We start from the raw sequence: 13,475 nt of genomic DNA on the forward strand, positions 1-13,475 counted from the left end.
TTGGCTCACTGCAACCTCCGCCTCCCAAGTTCAAGCAATTCTCCCACCTTAGCCTCCTGAGTAGCTGGGACTACAGGTGCACACCACCACGCCTGGCTAATTTTTTTTTCTTTTTGTATTTTTAGTAGAGACGGGGTTTCACCATGTGGGCCAGGCTGGTCTCAAATTCCTGACCTTTAAGTGATCTGCCCGGCTTGGCCTCCCAAAGTGCTGGGATTACAGGCATGAGCCACTGCACCTGGGCAGTTTTAGCTCACTACTGAGGGCTAGAGTTGAACCTGAGCCTTGGGTTGCTGCGAGAGCACCACATCACCCATTCGGAACCCCTCCCCTGCTGCCCTCTGCATCCTGCTTGGGGAGAGGGAGGATTGGTGCATCACTTGGGAAGCCCATACACCTGTCTGATAACTGTGTATTTGGGCAAGTAACTTGCTGTCTCCAGTTCCAAGTTCTAATTTGTGATGATTTGATGGCTGAGAAAGGTAATACGCATAAAGTGCTGTGTTCATTAGAACTCTCTGACTTCAAAGAGTGGAAACCCTGATGAATTTAAGGAGTGGACCTGGACCAAGGTTGGAACAAAAGCACCTACAGAAGGGTATAAACCTGGAACCTGGGGCCGGCCTGACTCCAGACACTGTCTCTAGTCTTTTCCTCTCCAACAGCTCGTCCGTGTGGCTACCAGTTTTCTTCCTAAATATTTCCTTGTTACTACCCTGCTAAAAAGCCTGTGAAGGCCTGCCAATAACACAGAATAAATCTCGAACTGTTGAATCTTGCCTGCTTCTCTGCTGTTAGTCTCCTTACCCCACACTCCTCTCTAACCCATCATTTTCTTGTACTCTAATTTCTGGTGTTTTTACCTTCTGAAATGCACCATTCCAAACCTGGAGAACCCCAACTTATACTTTGGAACCATCCCAAATGGATACTAGCCCATATATATTACAGGAAAAGTGTTTACACCAATAGAAACTGACCAGTGACACACACATGTCATTTACTGTCAGTGACCTGGGAAAGTAACCCCAATATCATTGCTCACCTTGGACCCAGGGCCTGCCCAAGTGCAATGCCGGTTGAGGGAGGAAGGCTGCACAGGCACACAGAGGGCTGCCTTCTCTGTGCAATTGTATGATTTGGCCTCATGGTGTTGCCAGTCTGTCTCTGGGGCAACTGCTTGCAAATTACAGGTTTTTTTCATGTCTTCATGCTGTTGGAATGATGATCTAGCTAAGGGGCCTGTATGACCCCACATAACTCAGGGCCATCAAACAGTCACATTGCTTCCTCATGCAGGAACTCAGAGGCACTCCTGGTTTTCACACCTTCTCTCTTGCTGTGTTTCTCGTAGGTCCATTTCATAGGCCACAGCTGCTTTGGCCAGGGCTTTATAACAGGGGCCTTTAAAGCCTTCCCTTCTCAACCTCCCCAACGATCCCTGGGCAGTGGGTGGTTCTGTCAGCTGGGGTTCCACAGCATAGTGAGGCCACACCTCTGGGCTCTGATATGGGCAAAGGACCTGAGAACCCAAAGCATCTCACTTGTGTCAGGGGCTGTGGGAACTGGGAGTCAGGGCAGATCCAGCCACCTGTCACAGGTGGCTGGAAAATACTGGAACTGCTACCAGGGCTAAGGCTTGCAAGACCTGCATGCCTAAGAGGGCAAGAGGGGGCAGAGGGAGCCTCAAAGGTAGTTCCTGGGCCAGGCCCTGGGCCAATGACTGGACTGGCAGACTCCTCCGTTTTGGCATTTCAGGAGCTCGGAGTTGTCAGAGCAAGCCTCGTTTGGGACTGGGTACTCTAGAAGGCCAGATGGGAGCAACGACAAAATCCTGGGAGGGTGTGGGTGGGTCTGGGAGGTTAATGCAGTGGGAAGGACAAAACACATAATTCCTACTGCAAGTGAACATTTTGAAGCATGTGAAAAAACCAATTCTAAGAAAGGTGACAAAATTAATAATAGGAGACGAATTCACTGCCAAAGACATGGAAATAGGAGAAAAATCTCAAAACCAAAAAGCCTTAAGCATCTTTCTTTTTTTTTTTTTTTTTTATTGATTTGCGTATGTTGAACCAGCCTTGCATCCCAGGGATTAAGCATCTTAAGACCTACAAAAAGAAGAAGTAGCATTCATAAAAAGTAATTATAAAATAAACCCAGGAAGGTATAAATTAAGAACAGATTGGCTCTGAAAAAAACTGAGTAGAAATCTAGGTATAAAAACTATGATAATTAAATCAATAGATGAGCTAGTCAAAGATAGAATTTGTGACCAGAAAGCTAAAAGCAGCTCACAGATAGAAGGAGATGGAGCCATGGAAGAGAACTTAAGAAATGGCTGAGTTTTCAACAACCAATGTTCTGGAGGAGAAAATGTGGAGAGAATGGTAGAGAAGATACAGTAGGAGTGGTAGAATGACACGACTGAGAATTTTCTACAGGTTAAAAAAAGGTGTGACTTCAGAGTAAAATCATGCATAGAAAGCTGAGTAGGACAAATAAAAGGAAATTTCGAGAGAGACCTCAGAGCAGGTTAGCACTGTCCCCTCCCTCCCCACTTTCTGCAACATCATCCCTTCCTTCTCTTTGGTAGCACTTGGGACACTTGTCGTGATTGTTCAAGAGCTGGCCGGGTTCCACGTGTGTCTGCATGTCACATGCAGCAAGTGGTCTGGTACCTGGCCTCTGGGACACACTTAATAAACACGTGTCATTAGACAGTTGAGTAACTGATGGATGGTAGGTCAGCGCTGGGAGAAACCAGGTGCGCATGTTCCAGCGTGCAGCTAGGGGCAGGCATCTAAATCGCTGCCATGGAGTCTGGGAAACTGCCATGGACAAAGTCCATGGCCCCCTCTGGTTGGGCTGGACAGGCCCGGCTGTCCACGTGGAGGGCTGCTCCAGGCGCTGAGCCTGAGAGGTGCCCTCTAGATGAAGCTCACTCGGGCAGGTTTGGCCCTAGCCAGGGAAGGAAGTAGGAGGACCAACTCCTCCATGAGATCTTTCTGGCTTCCCAGCCTGGAGAGCAGCTGGCCCAATAGATGCACAAACGCACGTCTATAAATATGTAATTTTAGATGAGTTATTAATAGAATAATCTTAATAAGAGCATGATCAACCAGTATTGATACAGCACTTTATGGGTTCCAAAGTGCTTTCACATTTGTAATATCATTGAATCTTTATAACATCCTGAGAGGATGTCAGTTTTGTACCCATTTTATAGGTTGGAAAACGAAGTCTAGAGAACTGAAAGCCTGGGGACCCTATGCTCCTAAGGGGACAGATTCTGGGCTCTGAGCTCACCCTCTGGCCATGATCCTGTGTGCCCTTGCCAGCTCCCTGCCTGTCCCCTCCTTGTCTGGACAGAGGTTGGGCTGCCAGTGACCTTTGCCCTCCAGAAACAAAGGATTTACTGAGAAATTGAATAACAAAGACAGCACAGCAGGGCATATTTCATGGCTTCCCATAAGCCATCAAATGGAATAAGCTGTCCTTTTTCATTTTCAGACACAGAGCAGGACTTCCCTATTACCTCCACAGAGTGAGTCGTATGTAGGGGGTGTGTTGGGGCCAGAGTAGATCGATTTGGGGTGAGGCCTCTTCTCAGAGAGGTAAGGAAGAGATGGCACAATCCTTGCTTCCTGCTCTACATCCAGATACAGCATTCAAGGCTGTATTGCTAGCATTTCATACACACTCTTGAATTTTGTTCGTTTCCTTCACACATGAATTCAGTCTAGTGGCTTAAGACCCATGGACATACAACAGAGGGGAAGGACTTCTTTGGGCACCCCTGAAGACCTATGCTCTCACTCCAGTTGTGTTGCTCTTGAGTGTAGGCGTTTCCATGCTGGTGTTTTTCACTATTTTAATAAAACCAGGGGACAATAAACCACTGGATCAATGAACAAATGCTTCCGTACAGACACGGAAGTCTTTCTGCCTGAATCCGCGGGCCCATGCAGAGCTCAACACCTCCCCGTAGCTGTGAGCAAAAGTCTGAATCAGGCATATGCAAGACTGTGTATGAGATATATTCAGGGCAGGTCGTTCGAAAGCGGAACACAACATGTGGAAGTCAGTGACAGCTTGTGTTTCCAAAACATTCATTTATAACAATTGACCTACTTGTGAATTACTCATTCAGCAAACATTTATCGTATGCCTTCTGTGTGCCAGGCACTGAGACACATCTGGCTGCTTGGGAATGACTGAGACCACACCCACAAGAAGCTCACAGCCAGGTCAGAGAACTCATACAGGGTAGAAAGTTCTGTGATGCGATTGAAGCTTATTAGCACTAGCTATAAGGCATGGTTTCTGAGTGAGGTGCTGTATCTCAAGGCATTTCTGTATACGTATCCTAAAATTTAGCCTGGACTTTCCCTGTTTCATCTGTATTATATTAGTGTAGCTTTGCTTGCAGAGAAAGTGCTACTTAATATCAGAAATGGGAGGAATTGGCAGAAAAAAGGTGCATGTGCAGTTAGTAGGGTTGGGAGGAGGAGAGAGGCAGGGGAGGTGGGTGGGAGAAGAGACAGGCAGGACTCCGGGACCAGAGGCTGAACCACTTTCCACTGCGGGACTAGAACATGGCATATGTGATTTCATTTTCTGAGGTTTATTTGAAAGATTACTCTTGGTCTGAGTATGCCTGACAGTTGCAGAATAGAATGAATCCCTTTTGTTTGCTTGTTTGAAAATCACGAGGTCTCATTCAGCAGATCTGTGGTACCTGGCCTTCAGTTGCGATGCTTGGTTTCCCCGTGTCTACCTGAGGAAATCCTGCTCAGCCAATATGCCTTCCTCCAGAGGCTGAGTGGTGTCAGTGGCCCCCTGGATCGTACCTCTCCTGGGGCATTTAGCACGTCCTAGAGCTGACTGTTCATTCCTGGGGCTCCGCTTCGAGGTGATGAGTCTGTGAGGTGTCTCCTCACAGTCTCCTCTGGCTGTTTGCATGTTGCCTCCTCAGCCCTCATTGCTTTGCAGGTTGCCTTCCCTGCCTTGTTTCTTCCCACTGTTGTGGACTCTGGTTTTTGATAGCTTATGACGCATTGGGGCCTTCTGCCCAAATTCACCTTTGTGTCTGGCTTCCCCCATGTGGGGGGGGGGCCCTGAAGGCAGGGCCATGGCAGGGTCATCTCCCTGTTCCCAGGGCTCAGCACAGAGGGAGTGAAATCTGAGCTGAGATAAGCTGACTCAGGACGGCAGTGCCTTCTGACCTAGGATGGGGGACCCACCTCTTCTTGACAGCAGAGACCTTCCTTCCTTCCTCATCATCCAACCCATCCCCAGCACCCAATTCAGTGCCCAGGACAAGACTTCAGGGGACCTTGGCTGAAGGAAGAGGTGTTGAAGGAATGGAGGCAGTTGGGCCCTTGCTTTGAGACAAGGGTGGTTATTTTGTGCCTGACCTGGTTTCCTGTGGACAGGTCAGAGCACTTTAGAGACAGCAGGCTCCGTGAAAAGGGGCACATGTGGACAGCAAAGCCTGCCAGGACAGCGGCTCCTCCGACACCTGGGGCCTTCCTGCTAGGTGCGTCTTGAGGCCCCATGCCCGGACGTTCCCTGGGTGGGATGCAGATGCACTCGTGGCCCAGCAGTGTGAGAATGCAGGGATAGCAGATCGCTGCTGGACAGTGTCCCCACACCACCCCTTGCCCACGATCCAGAGGGCTCAGGCCGCCTCTCCACCACCTCACAGAAACCAGTGGCCACGGATTATCCAGACGTGGTGGCTATTTGGCCATGACAGGCAATCACCTTACTGTGCAAACTGGGCCATGCCATCTGGCTTCTCTGAGCCTATTATGCATAAAAAGGGACTGATGGCTGGGCGCGGTGACTCACGCCTGTAATCCCAGCACTTTGGGAGGCCAAGGTGGGTAGATCATGAGGTCAAGAGATCGAGACCATCCTGGCCAACATGGTGAAACCCAGTCTCTACTAAAAATACAAAAAAATTAGCTGGGTGTGGTGGCGTGCACTTGTAGTCCCAGCTACTTGGGAGGCTGAGGCAGAGCTGCTTGAACCCAGGAGGTGGAGGGAGGTTGCAGTGAGCCGAGATCACACCTCTGCACTCTGCCCACTCTGGCTTGGGCAACAGAGCAAGACTCCACCTCCAAAAAAAAAGCGGATTCATAGCAGATTTTATCCTTGCCTGGCCTCCAGCAGGCTGCCGGGCCACCTCCCTTGGTCTGCAGCTCACAGAGGACTGTCCCCATATGGTGACCAGTCCACACTGCCAAGGCCTGGCCAGAGAACAAGCAGGTGGGGGCCTTGGGGGAAAGTGGATAATGCCGTGAAGCCTTCACATGGGTAATTTTGGATTTGATTTGTGGGAGCAGGGAGAATCTAACTTTCTGCTAAACATTTGTACATTTCTTTCTTTATATTCAAAATAACACAATTCAATGGGATTTGACTTATTGTCTGTTTTCGAATTGTCTTATAGCTGTCAGATTTTTCACCTTGTAAGACTGGCCTGCATCTGCCTCTCACCTCCACAAACCACTTGAGGAACTGGCATAGCTGTGAAGTCCAGCTCAGAATGTATTTGAGAAATCCTCTTTTTCTCTGGTTTACACATCAGTAATGCAGATCCCATTTTGAGAAGTCCTCACTGTGTGTGTATGATTTTTAAGTTAAGGAAATATATAAGAGTGTTTAAATTTGAGATAATTCATAACTCATTCCCTGCAAACAGCAGGCATCACTGGGTTCAGAATCAGCCAACTGCAGCTGCTGACTTCAGGGCCTCTCAGCTGGCTGGCCTGAGTTGGGGACAAGATCCACAGTTACTTCGGGTAACTTGCAAACATGCATGGCAAGACTCAACAAAGGATGGTCATGCTGATAAGGAGTATTGTTTTCCTTTCTACCCCAGAGGGCACTGTCTTCTTTAACCAGGAAAGGCCTGTAGATCCGTTTGGACTTACATGACTATATTCTGCATTAACCTGTTCCAGTGAGGCTCTGGTGGCCCCTACAGACTGGTTCTTGGGCAGAGACCTGATCTGTAGTATCCTGTATGATCCTGGGCCAGCCCATGGGCAGCTGGACTGGCTTATGTCTGAAAGAGGCACTGGTGGTGTGTTAGTGTTTCTGTCTATTTCAGAGGCACATTCTTCCCTCACTTCTCCCAGTGTTTCTGGCTGCCTTTTGCAGTCCTGGAAGTTTCTCTCCAGGTCAGTATGTAGTGAGAAATCAGCCTCAGGGCTGAGATGGACTCTTAATTCTGGACGCCTATGTCTGTGGCTCTGTCTTAAGCTAGTGCGGCCCAGAGAGGATGTTGGCATGACTCTAAGTGGAATATCTGCAGCCGGCGTTCTGGATTTTACTGCCCAGTAGAGGTGGAACGCTCCTGTGGTCCTCAATGAGATCGGGACGTTCACAGCCCGCCAGCATTGCTGTGGGTAAGTTGGCTGCTTCAGGAGCCACTGGATCTTGTCTGGCATGCCCACTGTCAGTCCACCTGTGCATCAGCCCAGCCTCACCAGCATTTACAGAGCACTTACTGTGTACTAGGTGCTGAATGCAAAGAGAGAAACAAAGCATGCCCTGCTTATCCATCAGTAGGAGAGAGATAGCAGCTGTCTTGGTTTGTTTTGTGTTGCTATAAAATAATCCCTGAGGCTGGGTAATTTATAAAGAACAGAAATTTATTTCTCATAGTTCTGGAGGCTGGGAAGTCCTAATTGAGGCAAGCCACGGACCTTCCTCAAACAGACACCAGCCTGGTGTGGAAGACAGACATATATGTATGCATGTGTATATATATATATGTGTGTGTGTGTGTGCGTGCTTGCTCATACACACAACATGGGAAAATTTAAAAGCATTCCTGGACTCTGCCCCACACCCTGTGAATCAGAATCTCTGAACCAGGTTATTATTTGCAAACAAAGTTATAAGAAGCCACATAAAACAACTGCATGGCTTAATGGATTTTTACGAGAGTAAAGCTTTGTAACCACCACTCAGACCAAGAAACAGAACTTTGCCCAGAGGCACCTCCCCACTCTCTTCTCCAAAGTCATCATTACCTTGACTTACAGTAGACACTCCCTTCCCTTGCTTTATAATCTGATTATTACCCACATATGTATCCCTATACCCTATAATTAAATCTCACCTATTTTATAAAAATATAAAAGTTGGTTAATACACAGGTTCTCCTACCGCCTCTCAAGACCCAGGTCATTTGATCTGTAGAGTTTCCAATAGTCTGGATTTTGCTGACTGCACTCTCATGGTGCTATTCATCATGTCCCCTGTCCTCTGTGTTTCCTGTAAATTGGTAGCTCATCCATGTTCCAGCATGCATCAGTACATCATTCCTTTTTATGACTATTATTCCATGGAATATCACAATTTGTTTATCCATTCATTTGTTATGGAAATTTGGGTTGTTTCCACCTTTGGCTATTATGCATAGTGCTGCTATAAAGATATATGTACTTGTTTGAGTACTCATTGTCAGTTCTTCTGGGTATATACCTAGGAGTGGAATTGCCTGATCATATTATAATTCTATATTTCAGTTTTTGAGAAATCACTAAACTTTTCTCAGCAGTTGCACCATTTTACATTCTCACCAACAATGTTTGAGGGTTCCACTTTTTCTACATTCTTGTTAGCCCTTGTTATTTTCCATCGAAAAAATTATATCCATCCTAAGTCAGGTGCAGTGGCTCATGCCTGTAATGCCAGCATTTTGGGAGGATAGATTGAGGCCAGGAATTTGAGACCAGCCTGGGCAACATAGCGAGATCCTGTCTCCACAAAAAAGTTAAGAAATTAGCAGGGCATGGTTGTGCCTGCCTGTAGTATCTCCTAGCTGCTCAGGAAGCTGAGGTGGAGGATCACTTGAGCCTGGGAGGTTGAGGCTGCAGTGAGCTGTGATGGTGCCACTGCACTCAGGCCTGAATAACAGAGCAAGATCCTTCTAAAAAAAATCAATAAATTATATATGTGTTATATAATTTATTATATAATAACTTTATTATATATACATATTATAAATTATATAAAAATATTATATATATCCATCCACCTATTACATATATATACATACAGTGGATGTGAGTTGGTGCCTCATTGCAATTTTGATTTGCATTTCCCTAATTACTAACGATGTTGACTATCTTCATGTGCTTGTTGGCCTTTGTATATTTTCTTTGGAGAAACGTCTATTCAAGTCCTTTGCCCATTTTAAAATTGAGTTGTGTGTGTTTGCTGATGAGTTGTAAGAGTTCTTTAAATACTTTGGATACCAGACCCTTTAACAGATGTATGATTTGCAACCTATTATGTATGTTGTTTCTTCACTTTGTTGGTAATTTCCTTTTTTTTTTTTTTTTTTTTTTGAGACGGAGTCTTGCTCTGTCACCCAGGCTGGAGTGCAGTGGCCGGATCTCAGCTCACTGCAAGCTCCGCCTCCCGGGTTTACGCCATTCTCCTGCCTCAGCCTCCCGAGTAGCTGGGACTACAGGCGCCCGCCACCTCGCCCGGCTATTTTTTTGTATTTTTTAGTAGAGACGGGGTTTCACCGTGTTAGCCGGGATCGTCTCTCGATCTCCTGACCTCGTGATCCGCCCATCTCGGCCTCCCAAAGTGCTGGGATTACAGGCTTGAGCCACCGCGCCCGGCCGGTAATTTCCTTTGATGTACAAAAGTTTACTATTTCTATGTAGTCTAATTTATTAGTTTTTCTTTTGTTGTTCATGCTTCTGGTATCATATCTAAGACTCTATTGCTAAATCTAAAATTATGAAGATATACTCCTATGTTTTCTTCTAAGAGTTTTATGGCTTTAACTCTTATATGTAGGTTGTTGACCCACTTTGAGTTAATTTTTCTATATGGTGTAAGATGGGAGTCCAACTTCATTCTTTTGCACGTGGATATCCAGTTGTTCCAGCGCCATTTGTTGAAGAGATTATTGATTATTATTTCCCCATTGAATGGTCTTGGCACTCTTGTTAAAAATTAATTGACAATGCAGTTGGGCATGGTGGCTCACACATGTAATCCCAGCACGTTGGGAGGCCAAGGTGGGCGGATCACTTTTAGCTTAGGAGTTAGAGACCAGCCAGGGCAATATGGTAAAACCCTGTATCTACTAAAAATACAAAAATTAGCCGAGTGTGGTGGTGTATGTATGTAATCCCAGCTACTCAGGTGGCTGAGGCAGGAGAATTGCTTGAATCAGGGAGGCAGACGATGCAGTGAGCCGAAATAGCACCACTGTACTCCAGCCTGGGCAACAGAGCAAGATTCCATCTCAAAAAAAAAAAAAAAGTTAATTGACAATAGATGTATGTAGATAGATTATGAATTTATTTCTGGACTCTCAGTTCTATTTCATTGATCTGTTCTTAATGCTAGTATCACACTGTTTAGATTACTGTAGCTTTCTAGTAAGTTTTGAATGTGGAAAGTGTGAGTCCTCCAGCTTTGTTCTTCTTTGTTCAAGATAATTTTGGCTATTCTGTGTTCCTTGATTGTCCATATAAATTTGAGGACTGTCTTGTCAATTTCTACAAAGAAGCCATCTGGGATTTTAATAGAGATTGCATTGAACTTATAGATTAACTTTAGGATATTTCCACCTTTAACAACAATAAGTCTTCTAGTCCAAAAGCATGATATGTATTTTCATTTATTTTGATCTTTTCAGATCTCTTTCAACAATGTTTTATATTTTTCAGAGTATGCCATTTGGATTTCTTTTGTTATCTTTATTCCTAAGTATTTTTTTGATGTTATTGTAAATGGAATTATTTTTCCAATTTCATTTTTTTCTTGTTCATTGAGAGTGTATAGAAACAGAATTGATTTTTGTAAACTCATCTCATGTACTAAAATCTTGCTGAATTCATTTACATATTTTAATTTTTTGTGAATTGCTTAGGATTTTCTACAAAGAAAATCATGTCACCTGCCAATTGAGACCATTTTACATCTTTCTTTCCTATCTGGGTGCCTTTTTCCCCTTATCTAATTGCAATAGCTGGAACCTTCAGTATGATGTTGAATGGAAGTGGTGAGTAGACATCCTTTTTTCCTTTGTGATCTTAGGGGGAAAGCATGTAGTCTTTCACCATTAAACGTGACGTTATGTATGTTTTTGTTGTTGTTGCTGCTTTTTAGTATATACCCTTTATTAGGTTGAGGAAATTCTCTTTTATTCATTCTGAGTGTTTTTATTATGAAGGAGTTTTGTATTTTGTCATTTTTACTGTATCTATTGAGATGATTATGAGGTTTTGATCCTTTATTCTATTAATACAGTATTAATAGAACAATTAATAATATGGTATTATGTTGATGATTTTTTGGATGTTAAACCAATCCTGCATTCCTGGGATAAATTGCACTTGATCATTGTGTATAATCCTTTTTATATGTTGCTGAATTTAGTTTGCTAGTATTTTGTTATCATTGTATCCATATACATAACAGGTATTAGTGGTGTTCTTTTTTTGTGATGTCTGTGTCTAATTTCAGTATCAGGATAATACTGGCTCCATAGAATGAGTTGGGAAGTGTTTACTCCTAGCTTTTCAAGTTTGCAAAGAATTGATAATAATTTTTCTTTAAAATTCCTTTAAATGCAAATATTCTTTAAATGCAAATTATTCTTTAAATGTTTAATTTCATCAGTGAAGCCACTGGGGCATGGCTTTCTCTTTGCAGTTAGTTGTTGCATTACTAATTTAATCTCTTTAGTTGTTGAAGGTTTCTTTAGACTTTCTATTTCTTCTTTAGTCAGGTTTGGTTTCTGTGTTTTTCTAGGAATTTTTCCAGTTCATCTAAGTCATTTAATTTATTGACATATAATTGTTCATAGTATTCACTTATAATTTTTTATTTTTGTGAGGTTAGTGGTAATGTCTTCTTTTTGATTTCTGATTTTAATCCTTTCTTTTTTTCTGGTCAGTATAATTAAAGATTTGTCAATTTTGTTAATCTTTTCAAATAACCAATTTTGGTTTTTAAAGATTTCTCTATTTTTTCCCATTGGCATTAGTATGGGTTGGGGGAGTGTTTTCTCTATTGTCTTTATTTATTATTAAATAATTAGTCTGGTCTATATTATTTCTAGACTAGCCTCTATGATTTCCTTCTTTCTGCATGGTTTAGGTTTGGGTTTGGGTTCTACAAATATAGAGCTTGATCAACTACCAGGTACATGCCTAAATTCCATCATATGAGGACAGAGCTGGGATTACAAAGATGAATGAAGACTGAAGACTCATGGTACAATGGGAGAGACTCAAATGCACCACTTCCATATAAGTGGTCAGTGCTATAAGGAGCCATTATCACGAAGGACATGATAGCCTGGGAGGGCCTCACAGAAGCTTCCCAGAAGAGGTGAAGTTAGAATGGGGTTTTGAAGGAGAATAGAAATCAGGTAGGTATTGAACTGAAGGAAGGGAGGTTCTAAGAAGGGGCTAGCATGTAGAAAGCCCGAAGCTGAGAGAACAGGGTGCATTCTCAGAACTGGAAATTGTGTGGTGTTTTTGGAGCAGGATTGAGAAGGTGAGGCTGTGCTGGAGAGAAATGTAAACAGGGATCCTGTGCAAGGGTCCATGATCTTTCCACTTCACCAGGCTGAAGCCAGAGCCCTTCCCTGAGCTCAGGCTCAGCTTTGCCGAGTCAGAAGTGATTGCAGAGCTGTAGGAGAGTTGATCTGTTAATGGTATGTAGAACAAAGGGAATATTTTTAAGGATTGAAGTACAATATTTAACAAGCTTTCACATGGCAAGAGGAACTGCAGCCCCTACACAAAGCCAGAAAGGGGACCTACCTCATACTTGCTTTTTTGAAGCTATCTTAGGAGGTGTGAGGCCTACCTCGAGAGTGATGGGGTGCCTGCATGTGTCCTGAACTCTGCGTGAGGACAGGCCCTGATGCCTGGGCAGAAAAGCACCTCTCTAGTCCAGAACAGACTGGGCCCAGGCCATCACGGCAAGGACTCCACCAGAGAGCAGATGAAGCAGGATGGGCAGAGGCTGGCAGGTCTCTGCCAGGCAGCTAGGGGGATTTATGGGGTTCTTAAATCCCTGGTCACATCAGGAGCTTTGCATCAGTGCTGTCAAAGGGAAGGCCAGGATCTGGCCTTAGAAGATACCTCTGAGATACTGTGCTGTGGGGACTTGGGTTCTGGTAGAAGAAGTCAGGACTCATCCAGGCTCCCAAGAGTCTCATTCACGTGTCCTACTCCAGTGTAGGAAGCCCTGTCTCACACAGGAGCTGGGGACACTGAGGATGGTGGAAGAATTCTACTACAGGGAGACCCCAGGAATACAAGGTGTGGTTGTTGGAGCTGGAAGGTGAGGATGAGTTCACCAGCCAGAGAAGAAAAGAACTCCAGAGAGAATGTACAAGACATGCAAAGGTGTGGAGCATGCACTACTCCCTGCGCAACTTCTGCCAAAAGTCAGAATGCTCTTCTCCT

This window comes from Macaca fascicularis, chromosome 9, assembly GCF_037993035.2.
Source record: "Macaca fascicularis isolate 582-1 chromosome 9, T2T-MFA8v1.1".
Lineage (NCBI taxonomy): Eukaryota > Metazoa > Chordata > Mammalia > Primates > Cercopithecidae > Macaca > Macaca fascicularis.